Source organism: Rhinoderma darwinii, chromosome 1 (genome assembly GCF_050947455.1).
Source record: "Rhinoderma darwinii isolate aRhiDar2 chromosome 1, aRhiDar2.hap1, whole genome shotgun sequence".
NCBI lineage: Eukaryota > Metazoa > Chordata > Amphibia > Anura > Rhinodermatidae > Rhinoderma > Rhinoderma darwinii.
In genome coordinates, this window is record NC_134687.1 from 81025342 (window position 1) to 81037354 (window position 12013).

General features: G+C 44.1%; 1 protein-coding gene across 2 annotated transcripts in view; it reads left to right on the plus strand.

Annotated features, from left to right (window-relative positions):
- TUSC3 (tumor suppressor candidate 3) overlaps nt 1–12013 on the plus strand; it is a 716299-nt gene that overhangs the window by 316406 nt on the left and 387880 nt on the right. The window contains exon 1 of one of the 2 annotated variants that reach the window (XM_075860050.1): nt 3641–3694. The exons of the other annotated variant lie outside the window; for it this stretch is intronic. The gene's annotated coding sequence lies outside the window, so the exon portion shown is untranslated. Of the gene's footprint in view, nt 1–3640; nt 3695–12013 lie in introns of those variants that run through there. 2 annotated transcript variants of the gene reach the window in all.

Below are 12013 nucleotides of genomic sequence, written 5' to 3' on the forward strand. Positions count from 1 at the left end.
ATCAGATATGTGCCAGTACATTAACCTGTGGACGGATAATACACAGGCAGTTGTTAGGACATACTTGGGTATGTCCTAACAACATGAAATATGGTAAGACAGCCCTGGGGTCTGTTAATAGACCCTGGGCTGTCTGCCCATATATGGTATGGCCCATATAAGGCATCCCCCCTTCTCACTTTCCCCTGAATGCTGCAGTCAGCTGTGATCGCAGCATTCAGGGGAATAACGGCGGAGATGAGCGGTTTCTCTGATCTCCGCCGTTATAGAGCGGGGCTGCGGCTGTGTAATACAGCCATTGCCCCGCTCCTGACAGGAAGTGCGCGCGCGGTCAGCATGAGGTAATGCGGCCGGCGCTGCACTAATGAGCGGCAGTTCAGGCACTGAAGACAGAACATGGGGGTGTTTTGTAGCGCGCCCGCCATGTTCTGTCTCCAGTGCCGCCGCTCATTAGTGCAGCGCTGGCCGCATTGCATCATCCTGACCCCGCGAACTTATCATGACTCAGGAGCGGGGCTGTGGCTGAATTACACAGCCGCAGCCGCGCTCCCATACATTCATGTGTTACTATACTGAGCTGTGCGGCTGCAACGTGCATCCCTAATGTAGACAATATCTGGCATATAAGACGACCCCACACTTTTGACATTTTTTTAAGGGTGTAAAAAGTCGTCTTGTACGCCGATATATACGGTATATATTGTGGATGTGCGGTCCATGTCTTGCTCTACAGTCCTGATAAAAATAGTATTATTGGTAAACAATACAAATGCCTGTTAACCAGTTCAGGACTGGGCTATTTGAGCCTTCAGGACCAGACACCGTTTAGCCATTTTTACAACGTGTTAGTTAAATGGCTATAACTTTTTTATTTGTTGGGCTAACGACGTAATTTTTGCAATGTTTTTTTTCCGTAGACAAGGCAGGTTTCTTTTTTTATCATTTTTATACACATCCTTTTTGCTACTTTAGAATTTTTATTCTTAAAGTTTGAAAATAATTATAAAAAAGTAAGCTTTTTTACTTTTCAGCAATTTTTTTTTGGGTAATAACATAGTTTTACCCTAAAATAGACCTTTTATTTGTGATCTTTATTGTCTACCGTAATTTTAATATATTACATGTCTATATTAGGGTAATTGAGTCCGGGCTAGCGTTACGACAATGATTGGCGGGTGGAAACCGGTTTATTGGGGTGGGTATTTTATTTGTATTTATTATAAAAAAAAATTGCACTTTACTTTACTTTTATTTTTTTATTATTATGTTCTGTCCCTCAAAGGACAAAAAAGACCTTTGGGGAACTTTATATATTTTTTTTCTTTCTTTTACACCATGCTTTTCCACTGTGCACAGCAGCCCCAGTTACAGGGGAAATCAGCCCTCTCATAGTGACGATTGTCACTAATAGGGCTGTGCTGGGTCTAGTAAGACCCAGCAGCAGTCTGTCACTAACGGCACCCGGCAATCATGTGACCAGTCACATGAATACCGGAAGCAATAGAGACAGCGGCTCGGCCGCTGCCTCTATTCCTATACACAGCGCTCATTGAGCGCTGTGTACAAGTGATCAGAGAAGACAAAAGCAGCGAAAGCTGCATCTATCCTCTCCTCAGGGTCCCCGGCAGTCACTGACAGCCGGAGACCCAACATTCAGCTGCCCGATCGCTTGGGCAGCAAGTAAAAATCAGATCCGCAAAAAGTCTATGGCGCGGGTTTTAAGGACCCTGACCGCTGGCCGTAAAAACACAGCCAGCGGTCGGGAACCAGTTAATAGACCAAAAGATGAACCTACAATATTTCATTAATCCCTTCCCGCCATTTTCTAGATTTTAATTTAAATTTTTTCCTCCCCATTTTCCAAAAGCCATAACATTTTATTTTTCAATCGATAAAGCCATATGATGGCTTGTTTTTTTGAGTGACGAGTTGTAGTTTTTGATGGCACAATGTATTGTACCATATATTGTATTGCGAACCTGTAAAAAAATTATTTGTGGGGTGGAATAGGAAAAAAAATGATTCCTCAATCTTCTGAGAGATTTCGTTTTTACGGCTTTCACCGTACAGTAAAAATTACATGTTAACTTTATTCTACTGGTCAATACAATTACGGCGATACCAAATTGATAATTTTTTTTTATCTTTTACTACTTTTAGAAGAAAGAAACTAATTGTTAAAAATAAAATTTGTGCTTTGTCGCCACATTCTGAGAGGCATAACTCTTATTTTTACAGCGATTGAGCGGTATGAGGGCTTATGTTTTGCAGGGCAAACTGTCGTTTCTGTTGGTACCATTTTGGGCTACATGAGACTTTCTGATCAGTTTTTCATAAAAAAAATTTTTGGGATATGAAGTGACCAAAAAAAAGCGATTCTGGCGTTTTAATTTTTATTTTTTAGAGTTCTCCATGCGAGTTAAATAATGTTATATAGTAATATTTCTGCCTTTTACGGATACGTATTTGTTTTTTAAATTACTTTAGTGGAAAAATGGGAAAAGGTTTTTTTTTTTTTACTTTTTTTGTTTGTTTTTTACACTAATAAAATCTTTTTAAAAATTTTTATTACACATTTTATTAGGGGGACTTGATCCAGTGATCATTGGATCGATGGTACATTACACTTCAATGCTAGTATATTGCAGTATATTGTCATTTTTACAGGCTCCTGTTAAACCCTGCCAGAGGCCGGGCCGAACAGGAAAAATGCAGCCCTGGGGGCCTTCATTAGGTCCTTGGGCTGCCACGACAACCTATGGTACCCCCATATGCGTGGTGGGGGGGCGATGAGCTGTAAGATCTTAGATGTTGTGATCGTGATTGATTGCAGCATGTAAGAAGTTAAATGGCCAGAAACAGCCGTTCCTGGCCGTTATTCCTTGGTGTCAGCTGTAATACACAACTGACACCCGCTTAGTATGGAGAGGACAAGGCAATAGTAGATTGTGGTGCGGATAGGGGTTAAAGATACTCTCCAGTCAAAATTGAAAATTTTACTAAAAATGGCAAATGCCATACAGAACAAACGGAGTACAAAGCCACATATATAAAAATATAAACATTTTATTAACATAGAGGTTAGACAAACAATTAAAAATTGGCATCAAACAGAGAAGACTCTATAAATGTTCACATGTACATAACAGGGTAGAAGAACCTATGCTCAGACATAGTATGTTGTATATTCCATATAAGTACTATAGGTAGTGCAGTAGCCTGAAAGTGGCGTTATCCTATCCCAAAAAAGTGCAAGTGGATATACTTTGGACAAAAACAGTCCATATAAAGGAAGGAAAAGCCAATAATATCAGGGATAAAACAGCACCTTGCCCATCTCAGTGGTCCTACAAGCCTGCATGTCATGTGTGAGACACCAATGCGCGTTTCGCAATCAGTGCTTCCTCTGGGGGTTTGTTTAATCTCCTGTTGCAGCAATTGAGGTTTAAATAAAGAATATCACAAGTGTTTGAATTAACAAAGCGCCAATGAATATCCGGCGCATATCCATTGGCAAAATCGGAACGAGGCATGCACCACTTCCAGCCTCCAGTGCTGTAGCGTGCATCCGGGTTCCTGACGCGTACCAGGAATTCTGGACTTGCGCTGTGCACTACAGGAGGCAGGAACGGGGCGGACATCACCTCCGGCCACACACCAACAGAATGCGCACCTCATTGGTCAGGTGGAAAAGGTAAGTAAAAAGAAGAATACTCGCGAACCCAGCACTTCTCCAAGCTCCTCCCAAAAAAAACATGTTCTGTTCGTATCTCAGTGCAACCACAAAATACTGTGTAGTAGTGTTAGTGATCTGTGGAAAGATGCTTGTTTGCATAGAATTAATAGTGGACTCTACTACAATAGAGGGAAAAAAGGCAAAAAATATATATAGCTATCTCCCCCACAATACTATAAATGTGATCAATTTACAAAAGTGAGAGCTGATTATCTCATCAGAATGAATTTGGTGATAATGCATACGAATATACAGTAGCATGTCATTTTACAAAATTGCCTTCAAAGATACTTTGAAATACGAAAAAATTGTGCTGTGCAATACCCATAAGAGCTATTGCTGTTAAATAGACATATCATTGTGATAAATATAATTTCAATAAACAAACACAAAAACAAGTGAAAAAAACTAAATAAAAAACAAATGTACTATATAAAAAAATAAGAATATACAGAAACAGGCATATTGTTTTGGGAAGGGTAAAAACAAGAGGGGATAATAAACCGATATTGTCAGATATAATGACAAAGTTATTGTCAAGAAACATATATATCAGTAATCCAGATCTTGATGCGGGGGTAGAAAAGTTTTACTGCGACCATTCCGAATCTATATCATAGACATCATTTATGTTTCAGATGTTTGTGAAGTTCTGGAACTTTCTCTTCTTGCTGTAAAGTAAAATAATTAAAAAAAAATTAGAAATACTGTTGTATGCCAATGATTCACATACTTAATTCTTCTCTCCACTGATTATTGTTTCCTTTTTTTGGCTGGATTTTGAGGCTTAGTGAGACAATTAATTATTTTAGCTCTTGATCTATCTCTAGTGAATCCAGTACATAATTTTGTTGTCTATGGACATTTTGCCGAGATAGTTCAAAGATCAAGCCAAAAACCCACATGTCCATGACTTTTTCTGATATTATGTGCCAATTTTGCATTACAGCTAATGAATCCGTATTTTTATAGGAAAAAGTTGCATTACATACATGCTTACAATCCGTTTTTTGTTGTTTTTTTTTTTTAAACTGAGCTATAATATTATACACAACTAAATGTATACCTGGTGTAATGAAATAAATTCTAGTTAATAAAGAGTTATCCTTGCAAAACTTCTGCACTTCTGGGATCGTAATGCCATTGTACAGACCTGCATAATAAAGGTGATATCCTCTATAATAATGCTAGGATCTTCTATTCAGAATTCTCAACTGCAATTCAAAAGCAATGTACTCACTTCATTGAGGTCTGCTCATCAAGTTATGAGAAAAGGGCTCTTGTTATGCCATGCTCTATCCTAGTATTGGAAGGTGCCACTACCAACTGCTTTACCTCTTCTGATGAAGCCCCGGCATGGGCTACCAGTGTTCCTCGTGCTACCCTGAGGGATACATGCATATTCTCAGGGCCGCCATCAGGAATTTCAGGGCCCCCTACAGCTAAATTTTCTGGGCCCCCCTACCGTGGCACCGCCTGTTAACGGTACTCCGTCCAGCACTATATCATGGTACCCAGGGCCGCCATCAGGGGGGGTATTAGGGGTACTGATGTGAGAGGCCCGGCCAAACCTAATTGAAAGGGGGGCCCGGCAAACTGCCGCGACTTGCCTTTGGTAGAAAAAAAACAGGCCCCGCAATGGGGCCCGTTTTTTTCACCAAAAGAATGTCGTGAGCTGCGGGCCCCCCTTTCAATTAGGTTTGGCCGGGCCTCTCACATCAGTACCCCTAATACCCCCCCTGATGGCGGCCCTGGGTAGCATGGGGGTCGTCATGGGGGCCGTCAAACACCGCCGCCCGTGCGACCGATCGCGCGCACCCGCAAACTCCCGCGCATGCGCACCCGCAACTGCCTGGAACCGCGCACCGAATTTTGAGGCAGATTTTGACCTGCCCACACTATCTTGCCGCGTTTTTTGCCCGCGGCGATTGAGGACAGCAGACAAAAAACGCAGTGAAAAATGCATTTTCTGCCTCCCATTGATTTCGATGGGAGGTCAGAGGCGGAACAGCGGCAAGAAAGGACCTGCTGCTTTTTCTTTTCTCCGCGACTGGCTCCCATTGATTTCAGATTAAATCAATGGGAGGCGGTTTTGGAAGTTTTTTGGTGCGGATTCTGACGCAGTGTTCGAGTCAATATCAAGGCCCAAAAACTCTGTGAACTGGGCCTTATTGTTAGGGCTTATTCAGACGAACGTGTAATACATCCATGCAACGTGCGTGATTTTCTCGCGCCTCGCACGGACCTATGTTACTCTATGGGGCCGTGCAGACTGTCAGTGATTTTCACGCGCCTCGCACGGACCTATGTTAGTCTATGGGACCGTTCAGACTGTCAGTGATTTTCACGCAGCGTATGTCCGCTGCGTAAAACTCACGACATGTCCTATATTTGTGCATTGTTCGCGCATCACGCACCCATTGAAGTCAATGGGTGCGTGAAAATCACGCCCAGCATTTCCACAGCCGTATAAACTATGAATGAAAACAGAAAAGCACCACGTGCTACAAACATACAAACAGAGTGTCATAATGATGGCGGCTGCGCGAAAATCACGCAGCCACGCATCATACGCTGCTGCCACACGGAGCTGTTATGGACCTTTTGCATGCACAAAACACCACGTTTTTTGCGTGCGCAAAAAGCACACGCTTGTGTAAATCCGGCCTTAGGGTAGGAACACACTAGGCATGAACACTGCAGATTTTATGCAAAACATTTTATTGTGGAAAATCCGCAGCGTATCACAGTCGCAGCAGGGTGGATGAGGTTTGAACAAATGTCATCCACACGCTGCAAAAAAAATGGACCTGCAGTGTGGCTTTTTAAGCCGCAGCATGTCAATTTATTCTGTGGAATCGCTGCTCCTCAGTTCCGGAAATGCGCCTAGTGTGTCCCTACCCTTATGATGCGCTCCTGGAGCTGCTGCCTGTCTCTAAATAGGCAGTTGCTCCAGTAGAATTTGGAATAATTTTTTTTTGTGAACCAGCTTAAAAAAATACATAACTTTTGTGTTAGGGCCTGTTCACATCACCGTTCACTTCCATTCCGGGGTTCCGTCTGAGGTTTCCGTCGGGTGAACCCCGCAATGGAAAGGGAAAGTGACAGCACAGCTTCCGTTTCCGTCACCATTAGCGCAGTCGACTACGCTATTGATTCCGTCCGAAAACCAGCCGGAATGGTGACGAACGGAAACCATTAGCGATGTCCCCGTCACCATTGAGACAAAAGTTTTGTATTTTTTTAAGCTGGTTCACCAAAAAAAATAATTCCAAATTCTACTGGACCAACTGCCTATTTAGAGACCAGCAGTAGCTCCAGGAGCGACATCATAAGGAACACACTAGGCGGATACGCCCGGTAGGGAAACAAAAGTTTAGACTTGCCCCAGCTGTAGTCCTGGTGACACGTCTCTGTCTTCTGAACGTAGCCCCGCCTCCTGGGATGACGCTGTAGACCATGTGACCGCTGCAGCAGTCACATGGGATAAAACGTCATGACGGGAGGCCGGGCTGCGCTAAGAATAGAGGATCGCGTCACCAGGACTACGGCCGGGGCAAGTCTAAACTTTTTTATCAATTTAAAAAAGTACCTTTTTTTTTCTCATTTGTGATTTTTGCGGCAGAACCGCAGCATTTCCGCAACAGAGGAGCAGCGATTCCACAGAATACATTGACAAGCTGCGGCTTAAAAAGCCACACTGCAGGTCCATTTTTTTTTGAAGCGTGTGGGTGACATTTGTTCAAATCTCATCCTTTCTGCTGCGACTGTAATATGCTGCGGATTATGCGCAATAAGATGTGTTGCATAAAATCCACAGTGTTCATGCCTAGTGTGTTCCTACCCTAAGGCCGGATTCACACAAGCGTGTGCTTTTTGTGCGCGCAAAAAACGTGGCGTTTTGTGCATGCAAAAGGTCCATAACAGTTCCGTGTGTCAGCAGCGTATGATGCGTGGCTGCGTGATTTTCGCGCAGCCACCATCATTATGACACTCTGTTTGTATGTCTGTAGCACGTGGTGCTTTTCTGTTCTCATTCATAGTTTATACTGCTGCGCAAGTGCTGGGCGTGATTTTCACGCACCCACTGGCTTCAATGGGTGAGTGATGCGCGAACAATGCACAAATATAGGAAATGTCCTGAGTTTTACGTAGCGGACACACGGCCCCATAGAGTAACATAGGTCCGTGCGAGGTGCGTGAAAATCACGCGCGTTGCACAGACGTATTACACGTTCGTCTGAATAAGCCCTAACAATAAGGCCCAGTTCACAGAGTTTTTGGGCCTTGATATTGACTCGGACACTGCGTCAGAATCAGCACCAAAAAACTTCCAAAACCGCCTCCCATTGATTTAATCTGAAATCAATGGGAGCCAGTCGCGGAAAAAAGGAAAAGCAGCATGTTCTTTCTTGCCGCTGTTCCGCCTCTGACCTCCCATCGAAATCAATGGGAGGCAGAAAATGCATTTTTCACTGCGTTTTTTGTTTGCTGTCCTCAATCGCCGCGGGCAAAAATCGCAGCAAAAAAACGCGGCAAGATAGTGTGGGCAGGTCAAAATCTGCCTCAAAATTCTTTAAGGAATTTTGAGGCAGATTTTTTTTCTGCCTGCAAAATACTCTGTGTGAACAGGGCCATACTTAAACAGCACTTTGAGACATTTTACTCACTGTGTCAGAAGAGCTGCTCCCACTCCAGTCCTCTTCAGGCGATGTCTTAGGGTATGTTCACACACACTAATTACGTCCGTAATTGATGGACGTATTTCGGCCGCAAGTCCCGGACCGAACACCGTGCAGGGAGCCGGGCTCCTAGCATCATACTTATGTACGATGCTAGGAGTCCCTGCCTCGCTGCAGGACAACTGTCCTGTACTGTAATCATGTTTTCAGTACAGGACAGTTGTCCTGCAGCGAGGCAGGGACTCCTAGCATCGTACATAAGTATGATGCTAGGAGCCCGGCTCCCTGCACTGTGTTCGGTCCGGGACTTGCGGACCGAAATACGTCCGTCAATTACGGACATAATTAGTGTGTGTGCACATACCCTTTAGGTCCAGACGTCCAGTCCTTCACCTCCAGCCAGGCTCCAGGTAAGTTCTGTCCATGTGTGTCCGCGGCTGCGCGCGCTTCGTTCGCGGGTGCACGCGTGCAGTCGCGGCTGCGAGCGCCCGGGCTGTCGCGCGTGCGCGCTTCCGGGCTTTCGCTGGTGCGCGCGCGGGCGGACTCGAGTGCGGGCGTTCGTGGGTGCGCGCACGCGCGGGAGTTTCCTTGTGTGCGCGATCGGTCGCGCGCGCGGGCGGGCGGTTCGACGGCCCCCATGACGAGAGGGGGGCCCGCAGCTCACAACAATTAGGTTTGGCCGGGCCCCCCTTTCAATTAGGTTTGGCCGGGCCCCTCACACCAGTACCCCTAATACCCCCCTGATGGCGGCCCTGCATATTCTGGCTGCTCCAGTTATTTCTAAATTGTTTCTATTGACTTTGTTTTACTCTTCTTACAGACATGACTTTAAATGTCTTTCTCTATAGATTTGGGTCCTGGGACTGACTTGACAGCTCGACAAAAAATAAGAGAGTAAGGCTGGGTTCACACGACCTATTTTCAGACGTAAACGAGGCGTATTTTGCCTCGTTTTACGCCTGAAAATAGGGCTACAATACGTCTGCAAACATCTGCCCATTCATTTGAATGGGTTTGCCGACGTACTGTGCAGACGACCTGTAATTTACGCGTCGTCGTTTGACAGCTGTCAAACGACGACGCATAAATTGACTGCCTCGGCAAAGAAGTGCAGGGCACTTCTTTGCAACGTAATTTGAGCCGTTCTTCATTGAACTCAATGAAGAGCAGCTCAAGATTTACTAGCGTCTCAGACGCCTCGCATAATACGAGGAGGAGCTTTTACGGCTGAAACGAGGCAGCTGTTTTCTCCTGAAAACAGTCTGTCATTTCAGCCGTAAAAGCCTGCTACCGTGTGAACATACCCTAAGAAGTCTAGTCAGGCTATACTCACTGCACCACAAAAAGCAGATCGCTGCTCCATAGTAAAGAGGCCCAAAAGGCTAAAACACATCTATAATACAAGGTGTCATTTCTTTGAAGTCATAATCTAAGGCTCCTTCTGGAGTGAAACATTAACTTATAGGATGCAGTTTTGGGGCACATTCAGACGTGGCGGAATTGCTGTTGAATTCCGCTGTGGACAGTCTGCAGTGAAATTCTGCAGCAGCAGTTTTTTTAATTTTTTTCTATACATTTTTAGGAAACTTAGTTCAGACGTTGTGGAAAATAACTGTGCGGACCATAGGCTGCGGTGCAGAATTTTCCCTCCACAGCATGCTCATTATGTTGCGGAGAAGAAGCGGAATTTCACTGCGGATTTCAGCCGTTGCAATGCATAAACTGAAATCTGTGGCAAGTCCGCTGTGATATCTGCAACGTCTAAATTACCTGTCAAATATGCAAATGTTGGTGCAGATCCGTTGCGTAATTTGCCCCGAATCTGCACCAGCATTTGCAGCGGAAAAAATTCTGCAACGTATGAACACGGCCTTAGGGTTCATTCACATATGTTCAGAGATCAGGGTCAATTCCCTGCAGGTTTTTTTTAAGGAAAATTTGAAAGGAAACTTACCAGGATACTACATTCTTTCACGTGGGATTGTAAGGCCAATTATGGAAAGGACGAACACAACATAGGAGCTTCTTTTACTGATCTGGCAGACATTTTTTTTAGTTTTTTTAAGAGAGAATAGATTCCCTAGTTTGATATATATATGATATATATATATATATATATATATATATATATATATATATATATATATATATATATATATATATATTCTTAAAATCAGGCTGGACATATCTACATTAGTTAGGCTGGAATCACACATGCAGTTTTTGTGGCAGGTTTTTGAGCCAAAGCTAGAAGTTGATCCAACAGCAAGGAAATTCCACAATGTTCTGCCATGCTGCAGATTAAGAATCCGCAAAACAGGTCAATTGCTGCACATTGATCAACTTAGATTTGATCGGTATTAGGGCTAGATTGTGTGTCAGAGGCCAAGTCAGCCGAGCCGACGGTCCAGCTGACAGCAGTGTTATGCAGCTCCTATGTATAGTGAACATATAGAAGCTGCAGAGCAAATCCGAAATATAATTTTTAATAAAACTTATTTTTCGTATGTAGCGATTTTGACAGTCTCCTATTAAGCCCTGCCAGGGGCTTAATAGATGTACAAAGATGGCAAACCTGGGGGCCTTTATTAGGCCCCCAGGCGGCCATGACGAGCATCGGCACCCCGCGATCACATTGTGGGGGGGCAATGACACTTCGGAGCGGGCCAGCCCCCTCATTCTAGTGGTTTAGATGCTGCAGTCGTGATTGATCGTGGCATCTAAGGCCACGTTCAGACGTGGCGGAATTGCTGTTCAATTCCGCTGCGGAAAGTCCGCAGTGGAATTCTGCATTAACCATTTTTTACATTTGTTTCTATACACTTCTAGGAAACTTAGTTCAGACGTTGCGGAAAATAACTGTGCGGAAATTAGGCTGCAGTGCAGAATTTTTCCTCCTTAGCATGCATATTATATTGCAGAAAAGCAGCGGAATTTCACTGCGTATTTTAGCCTTTGCAATGCAAAAACTGAAATCTGTGGCAAGTCCGCTGTGATATCTGCAACGTCTGAATTACCTGTCAAATATGCAAATGTTGGTGCAGATTCATTGCGTAATTGCCCCGAATCTGCACAAACATTTGCAGTCTGAATGTGGCATGTCGTTAAAGGGTTGAAGATAATTACATCTAGCTTTCTTATGCCGGGTTTCCACGTAGCGTAAAAGCTGCAGAATTTCCACAGCGGAATTCTGTGCAGAAATACCGCAGCATTTACAGTAGCAGCAAATTAATGAGATTTAGAAAAAAAATGCAAAAAAGATCTGTTTTGTTATGGTTTTTACAGTGGAAACGCAATAAAATACGCTGGAAAATTGCAGATGCACACTTTGCTATAACCAATGTTTAACACTAAATTCGCAGGAAAAACTCACTATTTGGTGCAGATTTTTGTGACAAATTTAGGCTACATTCACACAACAGTGAAATAAAATGGTCATTAACCCCTACCCGCACGAGGAAGTAACTGTACGTCGTCGCGGGAGGTTACTTCCCGCACGACGACGTACAGTTACTGAGTTTTTCCCGGTGCACACTGTCGGCGACAGTGTGCACCGGGAATCGGGAGGTCAGCTGTCGCCGACAGCTGACACTCC